Raw genomic sequence first — 13,149 nt, 5'->3', positions numbered from 1 at the left:
AGGTTCAGGGCAGACCACCTTTCAAAAGAAAAAGAGCACAAGGTGGAGTAGGATCCAGGGGCACTGGACACTGAGTCTTGGCCTCTGCAAGCACACCCAAGCATGTGGCGATGAATGCGCACATGTGTATGCACACATACAAATACACACAAGTGAATTAAAAATAAGTAAATAGCCTGCAGCTTATAGCTGCCACGTATGCTGTGGAAACATGTTCAGTTGGAGACTGGAGAGATGACTCATGGTTGAGAATATTTGCTGCTTAATCATGAAGACCAGAATACAGATCCCAACATCCACGTTAGGTAGCTTTCAAACCCATGTAACTCCAGACTGAAGGAAATCTCTTCAGGTCTCCTGAGGCACCCTATGCATGTGCACATAAACACTAACAGGCACATGCACACAGATGCATGAGCACACACACATAAATAAAGAGAAACCTTTGTTTAAAAGATCATCAACTGTCATACATAAACTGATACAGAAGTTCTGTCTAAAACAAGAAGCTGTATTATTGTTTTGATGAATCAGAAGACATGGGAGGATCTTAAAAGGCTGGGCTGGGTCTTCATTTTGACTGTAAGGTGTTACTGATTCTAGGTACATGGATATACTGATATATACTGATATATGCTTTTGGAATAGCATGGCTCCCAAAAATTTAGAAGAAGAAATGACCAAGTCCTTCATGGCCATGAAGCCAAGATCTCGCTTGGGAATTCCAGACATATCTATCCAACTGCTCACAGTTGTCTCCGGACTTCTAGAGGCCTCTCTACTTCCTCTGTATGCCCCAAACAGCCTCCTCAGCCTTTGTTCTCATCTTCCCTCTGAACACCATCTTCCTTCTGGGAGCAGAAGACAGAATCTTAGAACTATCTCTGCCTTCTTCTTGGCTTCTAAGTACTAGGGAAGCCATGCTGGTCTCATCCTCGCAGTATGGTCAGGACCTAACCACTTCTCTCCATCTCCATGTGTGGTAGCTTCTGGCTTGGACCATAAGCAACTCTCACCTGGATTGCAGCAATACGCTATTACCAGGACTTTTAGCTTCCCTCCTTCCCAATGTTTAGTCAGCTTCCAATACAGCAGTCCATGCAAACCTTTTAAGCATAAGACCATGTCATTCCTCTGCCACCTGCCAGGGCTCTGCATTTCCTGCAAGGTAGAGACAAAACTCACACCGAGGCATTCACAGCTGTGGCATGGTGGTGAGCTCTCACCCGCTCACTAACCATTCCATCTTCCCTCCTGTCCTCTTCCTAGCACATTTATGTATTTGCAGCTCCTTATACCCAGCATGCATCCCTCCACACCCCTTTTAGATTACTTCTTTCTACAAAATCTTCTCCTGTATCTTCTTGGTAAACTCCTTTATTACTTTCCAAACTTTGCTTTAATTGTGTTTCCTTTTAGAGTGCTACTGCGCCCACCCAGTTTAGTAATGTCACCTGCCTCTGCCCTGCCCCTGCCCTGCTGCAATTTCTCTTTTTCCATAGTGTAAGTTCCATCTCTTGTCACACAGTATTTGTTTTCCTAAAGTTCTCTTCAAGAACAGAAACTCCATGAGGACAGGCCTTTGCTTTATCCACTCTACTTTCCTAAAGTCCTCAAGTCGGTGCCTGTCACAAAGTAGATAGGTAGACAGCAACACATTCTTACAGATCGGAGATAAAGACATGCCCATTCATTAACCATACCTGATGCACAAGCTTGTGGACCAGAGTTGGGATTCTAGCACTCATGTAAAAGCCAGGTGTACTCCCCCAATGTCTGTAACTATATATATATATATATATATCTGTGTCTGATACAACTGGAAACAGGAGGATTGCTGGGGAATTCTGGCTGCCAGTTGAGCTCGAAATATGAGCTCTGAGTTCAGGAAGAGATGCTACCTCAAAGGAACTAGACAGAGTGATGGAGGAGAACACTTGATGCCCCTTCTGTCATCCACATGCACATGCATACTCCCACACGTGTGTACATACACTCAACCACATGTGTGTGCACATACACTCAACCACACATGTGTGCACACACAATCAAGCACACTCACACATGCTCTCTCTCTCTCTCTCTCTCTCTCTCTCTCTCTCACACACACACACACACACACACACACACACACATTTTATAGAAGGATGAACCCAAGAGGAGTGATGTCCCAACTCTTCAGTCAAGCATTTGACTTCTGCAGATTGAGGCTGTTTACTCCAGCATGGTCCAAAAAGTAAGACAATAGAATCCCATAATTCTTCTTCATGTGCTCTTTTGATCATATGCATAAATAAAAGTACTAAATGTCTTTTATTGTCTATGCTTGGTAGGCAAGAAAGAGCAACTCTGCTTCTCTTGGCCATTGCAAATACAGGCATCAGAGGCCAACCCTTGAGCAGAAGAGGGTAGCCCATAGTAGTTAAGAGGGCCTAGAGTTGACTGGAAAATCGACCCCAGGATCTCTTTGCATTTTCTCTTCAGAGAGGAAGAGGGGACACTTTGTGGAGAAAGTAAGATATTGTAGATTCTGCTTGCTGTTGTGGGCTGATGAGAAAACAGGAAGCAGGAACAAGGGATAAGGCTACTGAGAAGAATAGAAGGGCTCTCTCTAGATGGGACAGACTGTCCCCACGTTGTCACTGGAAGGAGGAAGAAGCTAGTTGCTTTAGTTTGAATCTGAAATGTCCCCCACAGGCCCATGCTTTAAAAGTTTAGTCCACATATTCTGCTATGTGTGAAGCCTGGAGAAGATGGGACCTGACTGGCCAAAGGGATCCCTGGGGATGGGCTTCTGTTCTAGATGCATTGCTGCATTGCATGCAGGCCTTCCCTACCATGATGGTTTGAAATCTCTCTGAAGTCTGGGCCTTCTACCAAGTTGTCCTGCCAGATATTTGGTTCTGGTGACTAACACTGTTGCTAACACAGTGGTCCAAATTCAGTAGGTGTGTTGCTGGAAGATGAGGGGCTAGGAAAAACACACCAAACAGTTATCTTGGAGAGTGGAACAAGAAACCTACCATAGAAGCCCACAGGGTACAATTTCTGAACTAAGGCCAGCTGTTTTATGATGGCAAACAAATTCATCCCTTGTGATTCTTTGTTTAAAAGAGTGACTGAGTGCCTAGAAAAGAAGTCTGAAGTAAAGAAAATTTCTAACTGAAACATAGAAGGATGGAGGGAAGAAGGAAAGAAGAGAGAAAGGGAGGGAGAGAAGGAGGAAGGAAGAAATTTTAGTCAGTTTGATCTTGTACAAAATTCTAGTGTGGATGTAGGAGGAGTTTCCCATGTCCCATCCATAGCTGAGCAGTTATTGGCTGCTGATGGCTGACAGGAAAGGGTTTCTTCAAGCATGTGGGCCCTGGTAGGTCATCCACACTCCAAGAGATGATCTATGCCCACGTATATATGGAGAATACCAATTGAACTCAGTTGGATTAGTTTAAAAAGGAGAAAATGAAGTAGGGAGGAAGACCAGGTGAAAGTCTGGAAGGACTTGGAAGGAGTAGTGTAGTGGATACCATGAAAATACATTGTAATGTATATCATTGTAATGATACCATTGAAAATACATTGTATTCACATACAAGATCTCAAAGAATAAATAAAATAAATTTTAAACAAGAAAAGAGGGTATTGGAGGTATATGGAGGTTGGAGGATGGAGATGAAAAATCAAATATAACCTGGGTTTGAAAATGACATAATGGAACCCAATATGTGTGCACTTATTAACAATTAAAGAAATAAGTCCTCCCACCCGTATTAACTGAGCTTTTTCATGTCTGTCTTAGTTTCCTGGCTCCTCAGGTGGCCTGAAAGAAGATGCTGGACAATTCGTATCCCTTTGTTTCTCCTGTGCACAACTACCACAAATGCCCAAGAAAATCCTAAAGCAAGTCTGTGAGGGAGGGGCCTGCTAACACACAAGAGCAGCCTTGAAGATGCTCCAGTGTGCCACTCCATTTGTAGCATTTTATAGTCTTTATCTTAAAAAAAAAAAAAAAAGACCCACAACCACTTCAACATCTTTAGCCTGGTTAATTATTGAGCCAGTGCTTAGAATCCATGTGTAGCAGAATAACTGGGAAAGCTAAAATGTGCCCACAAGTGTGTCTGTGACACTCAGAGCTCAGAACATGTACCTGTTGAGAAAGCTACTATGGCCTTGCTTCCGATAGGACACAGACCAATAGCAGCCTAAACATGCACACAGAGGCCTTGTTGAGGACTTTACAGACTTTCTTTATAAGGGACTAACAAGAAGGAGTGAGAATAGCAAAGCACCTCTAGTCAATCAAGAGGGACCCACATCCAGCAGTCAGTCCGCACCACTGAGGATGGAGTTGTTGTTGTTGCCAATTTGCTGCATGTGTTTGTTTTTCTTGACACAGCATCTGGAAAAGTAACAGGACATAGATATTAAATCAGCAAATTTAGAACCATAAATATATTTTGTAACAACCATATCCCTAAAGGAATTATTACACAAACTAGATTAGATTTAAAAGGATAGATCGGTGGGTAAAGGCTCTCACTCAGCAAGCCTGACAACATGACTTCAATCTCCAAAACTACAGGAGAGGGCCAACTGCACCAAGCTACCCCCCACATACACCAGGGCTTGTGCAGCCCTCTCTCCATCATAATAATTAATTCATTTTTATTGAAAATGTACAGACAATTTGAATAGGTTTGCATTTGTGGGAGTGTATGTGTATAGGCATATGTGCATGTATGTGTATAGTTGTAGCTGCATGTGGGCATACAAATATTCTAATAGAAGAAAGGATAAGATAGGTTATGCTGCTGTAAGAGATGACCTCTGCAAGGGTGAAGTGATACATGCTGTTGCTCACTCCCCGTGCTCACAGGCTGCCTGGAAGCTCTGTTCTGTGTACCTTCTTTCTGAGACTCTTCTGACAAGCAGCTACTAATTGAAGCATTGCTCATTGTCATAGTAAAGGGAACAAAACCTACTGGTTCCTATGCAGGCTTTTAATTGAATGCAGCTCTTTGCTAAAGCTAGTCACACGATCTAAGCCAACTATAAACCAGGCAGGAAGTGGTCATGCTATATGTCTGGGATACTCAAACCTGGAAACACTTAACAAGTGATATTAATAGCTGCCACAGACACCATCCTGGAACACACACATGGAATTGTAAGGCATAACTAAAGCTGCGGAAAGACAATGTCTTTGCTTTTAACCATTATTCTGGATAAGAGTGTTTTTGTGAAGCTGTGAAGATGGTCCAGTCAGAAATGTGCAGCTTGTGTGAGCATGAAGACCTGAGTTTGGATTCCAAACCTACATAATGTTAGGTCTGGTGACTCGCTTGTACTCTCAGCTCTGGGGATTGGAGATGGTTGGGTTCAGTGACCAGCCAGATTAACTGATATGGTGAGCTCTGTACTTAGTGAGATCCTGTCTCAAAAGGTGAGGTGGAGAGTAACTGGGGTAGACACTTGGCATCACCACAGTGTTCTCCACATACACACTCATACATGTGCACCTACATACATGAATACATGTGCACACATACAGAATTTGTGTGTTTGTGTGTGTGTGGCATCAGTGTCTTATATTTTTCTATAGTTTTTCATGTTTCATAGCTAATTTTTTCAATGAAGAAATATTTACAAGAACTAATACATTTCGAGGATTGTGGGGTTAAATAGGAAATGTAAGAGAACTTTGATGGTCTGCAAGAAATGCTTACTGGAGGAACATTGGGAAGAAATGAGCTGATATAAGCATTATGGATTTAGTTATATTTGGGTGGGACAATTATGCCTGTTTTCCTTGATGACGACTACGACTCCCCCTTCCCTTCCCCCTTCCCCTTCCCCTCCTCCCGCCTCCTCCTCCCGCCTCCTCTTCTTGCTCCTCCTCCTCCTCTTCACTATCTCTTTTGACTGTGAATTCTTCACAATGATTAACCATTGCTATTATTAGCCCTCAGGTGAGAATTCTGGCTGAAGAGATGTTTTATTGGTGATCCGTGTGAAACTATGAAAACTAAATAATTCAATAGTTAATTCCCATAGTGTCAGCAGCATTGGTCACTGCATAATGATCAATTGTAGCTCCTTAGCATTTCATAAGTATGTTATTTGACTTAAAAATGAGAAGAATTAACAAAAGCAAGAGAAATAAGAAAAAAAATTTAAACTTATACAAAGACTGGTCTCTAGGGGAAAAAGTCTAATCTGTCCAATTTAACTCTCTGTAGTTGATTTTTTATTTTTAGATGTATGGTGTGTATGTGTGTTCATGAATGTGAGAGGCTAACTTTGCAAGTGAGTTCACTCATCCAAGGGTGTAGAGGCAGGGGCTTTCCTGTTGGTCCTGACAAACTGCATGCTTCTGTACACCCCCAGGATCCTTCTGCCTCCTTGTCCCATCCTGCTGCAGGAGTACTGGACGTTATGACCTCTGACTGCATCTGGCTGTTTACCTGGGTTTGGGGACCATCCCAGTCAGTGTCCTATTGCTGTAAGAGACACTATGATGCACAAGTTGGAGTCTGCTCAGCTGGCCTTTTTTGTTCTTGCTTTGTTTGGTTCAGCATTTTCTCACCATGCCCCCTTCTCTCTTTTTTTGGAATTCTAGTGTAGAGTGTGTGCCATGGAATGTTGGAAGTATGTGATCTGCTTTTTTAAGTTTGATTTTACAGGGGTTACAGTTAAAAGATTGCCTTGAGTCTCAGAAAAGCCTTTGAACTTTGGACATTTAAACAGGGTTAAGACTGTTACATACTATGGGGACTTTTGAAGTTGGACTGAATGCATTATGATATGGCTACAAGCCTATGGGTGGGAAGGAGGTGAATGTAGTGGTTTGAATAAAAATGGCCCCTATAAGCTCATAGATTTGAATGTTTGGGCCCCAGGGAGTGGCACTGTTAGGGGGTGTGGCTTTGTTAGAGTAGGTGTGACCTTGTAGAAGGAGGTGTGTCACTGGGAGTGGGCTTTGAGGTCTCAAACGCTCAAGCTAAGCCAAGAGTCTCTTTCTCTCTCTCTTCTCCTATTGCTTGTCAACCCAAATGTAGACCTCTCAGCTACCTTTCCAGTATCATATCTGACTGGGTGCTACCATAGTGCTTCCCACCATGAAGGTAATGAACTAGACCTCCAAACTGTAAGCCAGCCCCGCTTAAAATGTTTCCTTTATAAGAGTTGTAGTAATCATGGTGTGTCTTCACAGAAATAGAAACCCTAACTAAGATACCTGGCAATTCTTATAAAGGAAAGCATTTAATTGGGGATGGCTTACAGTTTCAGAAGTTTAATCTGTTATCATCTTGGCAAGAAGCATGGTGGCATACAGGCAGACATGACAATGGAAAAGTAGTTGAGAGCCCTATACTTATACCCCTGGGCAGCAGGATGAGAGAAACACCTGGCCTGGCTTGGACTTTTGACACCTCAAACTCCAATCCCAGTTGATTCAACAAGGCCACACTTCCTCCAACAAGGCCACACCTCTTAATCCTTCTCAAGTAGTACCACTTCCTGATGACTAAGCACTCAAGTATATGAGCCTATGGAGGCTCTTCCTATTCAAACCACCACAGGGACTCAAACTCAGGTCATCAGGTTTGTTTGGGAAGTGCTTTTACCTGCTAAGCCATTTGCCAGGCCCCATATTTGGGAAAGAGTTGTTTCTTTGTTTTGTTTTCTTTTAAATATAATATTTGTATTAATTTTTAAAGAATATCATAAAAGTATTTTGATATTTACCCCATTCTTCCAAGATTCACCCCTGTACTCCCAACTTATGTCACAAGTATCACACTAAGTCCAACACACTCATGGGGCCATCCACTGAAGAATGGCCCATCTACTAGAGGCCACACCCTTAAAAAACTGACTCCACCTGCCTCAGAAGTCAATTAGACATGAGGGTTAGTGAGTCCCACCCATCCATGTTAGACTCTGACTGGCTTGTTCTTGTGTAGATTTGATAGAGACACAGTTACAGAAGTTCATGAGTACAGCATCCTGGCATGTTAGAAGACATGGCTTTGCGCATGGCTTCTGGCTCTTAACCCCTCTCTGACCCGTCTTCAATGTGGTCCATAATTTTTTTTTAAATGTTTATTCCAGACTGGCCTCAAGATTCTGATCTTTCTGCTTCTTCTTCTTCAGCATGGCTTACCTGACACCACAACTTGCCCCAACTCCTAAACAAAGTCTTCAGGTTTGTCCATGGCCATAAAATGCTTTAGACATAAATAAATAAATAAATGCTTTAGAAATGAAGTCATTGAAGGTTTCCTATTTCCCTCCTCAGAGAAAAAGCAGTGAGTTTTATCTTCAAACGTCCTTGCAAATAGAAATGGAATTATAGCACAAATAGACAACCTAGAGTTGTTCCTTTAACATGAAGTGGGGGATTCAGCTTAGTGAGGACTACTTTCAACTACACTTGAAAGTAAGAATTCTATAAAACTTCATTTTAAAAGAGTGGTTTCTATCTCACCAAAATAGGTCATTGCTTCCAAGTTATCTTGCTGAGAGCCTACTCAGACCCAGCATTTATACCCTTCCTTCTTGAGTCGTGTATGGAACTGGATCTATGTTTTACCTCATGCTGAATCAGATAGTTCTAAATCTGTAAGGACCTTTAACAGTAATTAGGAAAATGGGAACTCCAGAAGACAGAAAATAATCATTGCCAGCCTTACTCAGGCCTTGTGTGTGAAATGCCCATTGCGTGGGGTGTCTAGATATTGAAAGTACTGACATTTCTGATCAGATTGTAGGGGTCTGTCCTATGCCTATGGGATATTTGGTCTCTCTTCAGTATATTCTCTAGATGCTAGGAGTGTCCAATATCCATGGCTGTAACACACACACACACACACACACACACACACACACACACACACCATGAGAGTATCCTTCAGCTCTGACAGACAAAATAGCTTCAGGAATTGCCAAATGTCTCCTAGGTGGCATTTAAGGACATCTGCCATGAAACCCTTTTAAAGCATTCCCCATGTCAAGGGTAATACTATGATGCCCAGCTAACAAACTGAAAAACGGAGTCTCAAGATGAAACAACTCACTCCTGCTCATAGAGATAATACAAAATAGCAGCAGGAATCATCAGCACTGTAGAATTCCATGTGCTGATCATAGAACTATCAACAAGCACACCTTTACCCCCAGTACCAGGCATTGTGCCAAGCACTTTACATGTATATCCTCATAAAACTCTCACATCCACTGAAAGAAGAAGGCATAGTCATAACTCCTGGGTTCCAATGAAGCAGAGTTATCAGGCCTTAATATCCTTGGCCAAGGCCACACAGCTAAGAAACTGCATACTGTTTGCATTCTCAATAGCATTGTTCAAGAGGGAGGGCTTGCTACACTGTGTTCTTTGCCAAGGAAAAGTGGGAGGACAAGAGAAACATCCAAAGTCTCACACATTGTTCAGGCGCTCATCAATGGCACTGTGTGGAGGCAGTCAGTCTTCCACAGGCTGAAGAGCAGGGCCTCAAGACCTGCTCTCCTAATGACTCCCATGTGACTGTAGACAAGTTCCAAATATTCTCTGAGCCTCAAGTTTCATTTCCCTCATCAGTAAAAAATGAGCCCAAGGTTTAGGATTATTATTTTTCTATTAGTCATTTTATTCATTTACATTTCAAATTATATACCCCTTCCCAGTTTCCCCTCCACAAATCTCCCATCCCATTCCTCCTCTTCCCCCTCCCCTTTGCCTCTATAAGGATCCCCTCCACCCACTCACCTACTCCTGCCTCACTGCTCTAGCATCCCCCTACTCTGGGGCATCAAGCCTCCACAGGACCAAGAGCATCCCCTCCCATTGATGTCAGATAAGGCCATCCTCTGCTACATATGTATCTGGAGCCATGGCTCCCTCCAGGTATGCTCTCAGGTTGGTGGTTTAGTCCCTGAGACCTCTGGGTGATCCCATTAGCTGATACTGTTCTTCCTATGGGGTTGCAATTCCTTCAGCTCCTTCAGTCCTTCCTCTTCCATTGTGGTCCCCAGACTCAGTCTGATGGCTGGCTCTGAGTATCCACACCTGTATTAGTCAGTTGCTGATAGAGCCTCTCAGGGAACGGACATACCAGGCTCCTGTTGGCAAGTACTTCTTGGCCTCAGCAACAGTGTGGGGTTTTGGTGTCTGCAAATGGGATAGATCCCTAGGTGGGGTGGTCTCTGAATAGCCTTTCCTTCAGTCTCTGTTTTTTTGTTTTGTTTTGTTTTTTGTTTTGTTTTGTTTTGTTTTGTTTGTTTTTGTTTTTTTTTCCCTGTCTTTCCTTTGGAAAGGAACACTTCTGGGTTAAAATTTTTGAGATGTGTGGGTGGTCCCATCCCTCAACGGAGAGCTGTGCCTATCAACTGGAGGTGGTCTCTACAGGTTTTATCTACCCTTTTTGGGGTGTTTCAGCTAAAGCTATCACTGTGGGTGGTCCCATCCCTCAACGGAGAGCTGTGCCTATCAACTGGAGGTGGTCTCTACAGGTTTTATCTACCCTTTTTGGGGTGTTTCAGCTAAAGCTATCACTGTTGGGTCCTGGGAGCCTCCTGCTTCCATGGAGTCTGGGACTTCCTAGTGGCTATCCATTATTTTGAAAAGAAAATGATGTGTTGCATTGAAAATATATAGGGTACAGTTTGAGGAGAAACTTTGGTGGGTAAAAGCACTGACCCCTATCACTAAGGGGAAAAATGCATGGGTCCAAGTTCCTGTACCTCAGTCAATGCTCCTGTGCCTACACTACACGTCACACATACATAAAATGCATAGGGGAGACTGAGCACAGGAGAGTGATCAATAAGAATGCTAATAACTGCTATTATTGTTATTGTTACTTCCCAGAAGGAACTGAGCTGGCTAAGTTCTGAATGCATGCAGAGCTAAATAATATGGAAACAGATAATAAGAGAAATCATCCTGCAAGGAAAATCCAGTTGAAATGCCAGAGCAATCCCCAGGCAGTGTGACAAGATTGCATTTACCTGCTGTTCCATATGTTAGCTTTTAAAGGAAAAAAAAACCCGCAATAACTCATGTTTGTCATTATATTTTTTTAAAAAAACACACCACTTTGGCTTCGTGTGGGTAAATGCAATGGAATATATGTACAGTACAAATTGCACTCTCAGGGAACTGAATCACATCGACCAATTTTCTAGATTTCTTGTTACCGGTTTTGTCTGTCTCTACTCTGAAGACTTGGGGGCGAATACAAAAACAACTTCTGTTGCTAGGAACATTTCAGTAAATGAAGATATACCTCTGCCCACAGAGGTGCTCCCATGACAAGTCCCCCTGCTCCCCTGAAAACCAAATTATGTACGAATGTATGGCTGAGTCTAAAGATGTTTGTCAAAGCTAGTAATTTCAGTTCTGAATTTAGTTACAGATGCTAAACACAAAGGCGAGGGGGAGGGTGCCTGTATAATATCAATCCCCTCCAAGGTAGCTTTGCTTCTCTGAGTCTGAGCTTGCTAGATTTTTCTTTCTCCATATGCAAATTGGTCAGATGTTCTAAGAATCACATGGAAGTTTGGGTTTAGTGGCCAAGGGTCTAGGATTTAGTATTATAAGTCATACTAGTCTTATGATTAGGTTATCTCTACGTGAAATCTGTAGGACCAGGAAGTGTGCCATCCACTGCTGGCTTGTCCTGCCTCCTTCTGACTTGGTAGATTAAATCTAAAGGGGTTAATATGTTTGAAAAGTGCTGGCATTCATATGAGGCTAAACAGACTAATCTTTTAGGGAAATCAAGCTAATTTCTCTGAGAGACAATAGAGCATAGTGGTCAACTGGGGGTGGGGCTTCAGAGTTTCTGGGCGTGGCTTCAAACCCTGCAGTTAAGTTTGCTACTTAACTGCAACAAAAGCATATTAAAGATGGAAGAGTTTATTTTGTATCTCTGCTGTAGGCTACAGGCATGGTGTGGATGTCAGCACAACGAAAGTTTGAGGTCCTGTTGCATCTGCAGTCAGCAAGCAGAAGGCAATGAATGCCACTCACAATTAGAATGAATTTTCCCACCTCAATTAACCTACTCTAGAACTGTATTATAGATATGCCCAGACATTTGTCTCCTAGGCAATTCTGGATCCTGTTTTGTAGGCAATCGATATCTACCACCTCAGTGGGCCAGTCAGGTAACTTGTTTCTAACCAAAGGAATGCAGCAAAGGGTAATGGGAGGTCACTTCTGTGGTGATACAAGAGTTCATTCTGTCCTTTGCCAGCTTTGCTGAAGTGAGCTTCCACGTGTGAGCCTCCGTGTTCGAAAGAACTGTGGACAGAGAGCCCAGAGGTGACTAAGGCTCTGAGTGCAACAGCCCCTGAGAAACCGAGAGCATCCAACAGCCGTGTGAGGGAACCTAAAAGCCTGTCTGTTCCTTATCAAATCCTAACCCGAGACCTCAGGCCTGACTGCTGCCTTGATCTCAGCCTCTTGCAAGCCCACCAACAGAAGACAGCATGATGCTATGTGCGTGCAATTCCAACACACAGGAGTCTGAGAGGCTGTTTGCAGCCAGCTGGTGCTACATAGCAAGACCTTGTTTTTAAAACTTAAATGCATTAAATGGGAAAAAGAATAAATAGTAAATAAATATGTGTTGTGTTAAACTTCTAAATCCTGCGCTCTTGTTTTGTAGCAACAGGCTACTAGTACAGCAGCTGTGCCATCTGGATGGGCTGATAGCATCTCCGTCTCTGAGGGTGGGAGTGAGGATGCTTAGATCTTAGGGTAAAGGTAAGGCATCCATAGGCTGAATACTTAACACCATAGCTGATACCTTGTGAACTTTAAACTGTGCTGTTATTTTATTCACAACATTCTGTGTTCATAATGCATGTCCATCTCTGGATAGTTAATGTGATGTATAGGAACTTTAAACATATAAGCCAATGTTTAGAAACCATATTTCAGGTGATTCTATGCTACCATTGTAGGCACAATCTGGCTTCTGCTGCATGGCTCTTGTATCAGTATATGGATGAGGGAGACAGTTGTGTATGTGTCTAGTTGCCAGGGGAAGGGAGCCAACCGGAAACAGAAGTTTTGCAGAAAATCCCAACAAAGAGAGGAGCATATGGACTTAGCCAGTCAACTGTTTCCCTCATGGCTTG

General features: G+C 42.8%; 1 long non-coding RNA gene across 1 annotated transcript in view; it reads right to left on the bottom strand.

The window, feature by feature from the left end:
- Positions 1-4,228: 4,228 nt before the first annotated feature.
- Positions 4,229-13,149, bottom strand: part of Gm9961 (predicted gene 9961) — a 29,231-nt gene continuing 20,310 nt past the window's right edge. The window contains exon 3 of the long non-coding RNA NR_033509.1: positions 4,229-4,399. This is a non-coding gene — a long non-coding RNA (predicted gene 9961). The remainder of the gene's footprint in view (positions 4,400-13,149) is intronic.

Source organism: Mus musculus, chromosome 16, assembly GCF_000001635.26.
Source record: "Mus musculus strain C57BL/6J chromosome 16, GRCm38.p6 C57BL/6J".
NCBI lineage: Eukaryota > Metazoa > Chordata > Mammalia > Rodentia > Muridae > Mus > Mus musculus.
The sequence above is the reverse complement of the archived record's forward strand: the minus strand, read 5'-3'. Positions and strand labels throughout refer to the sequence as shown.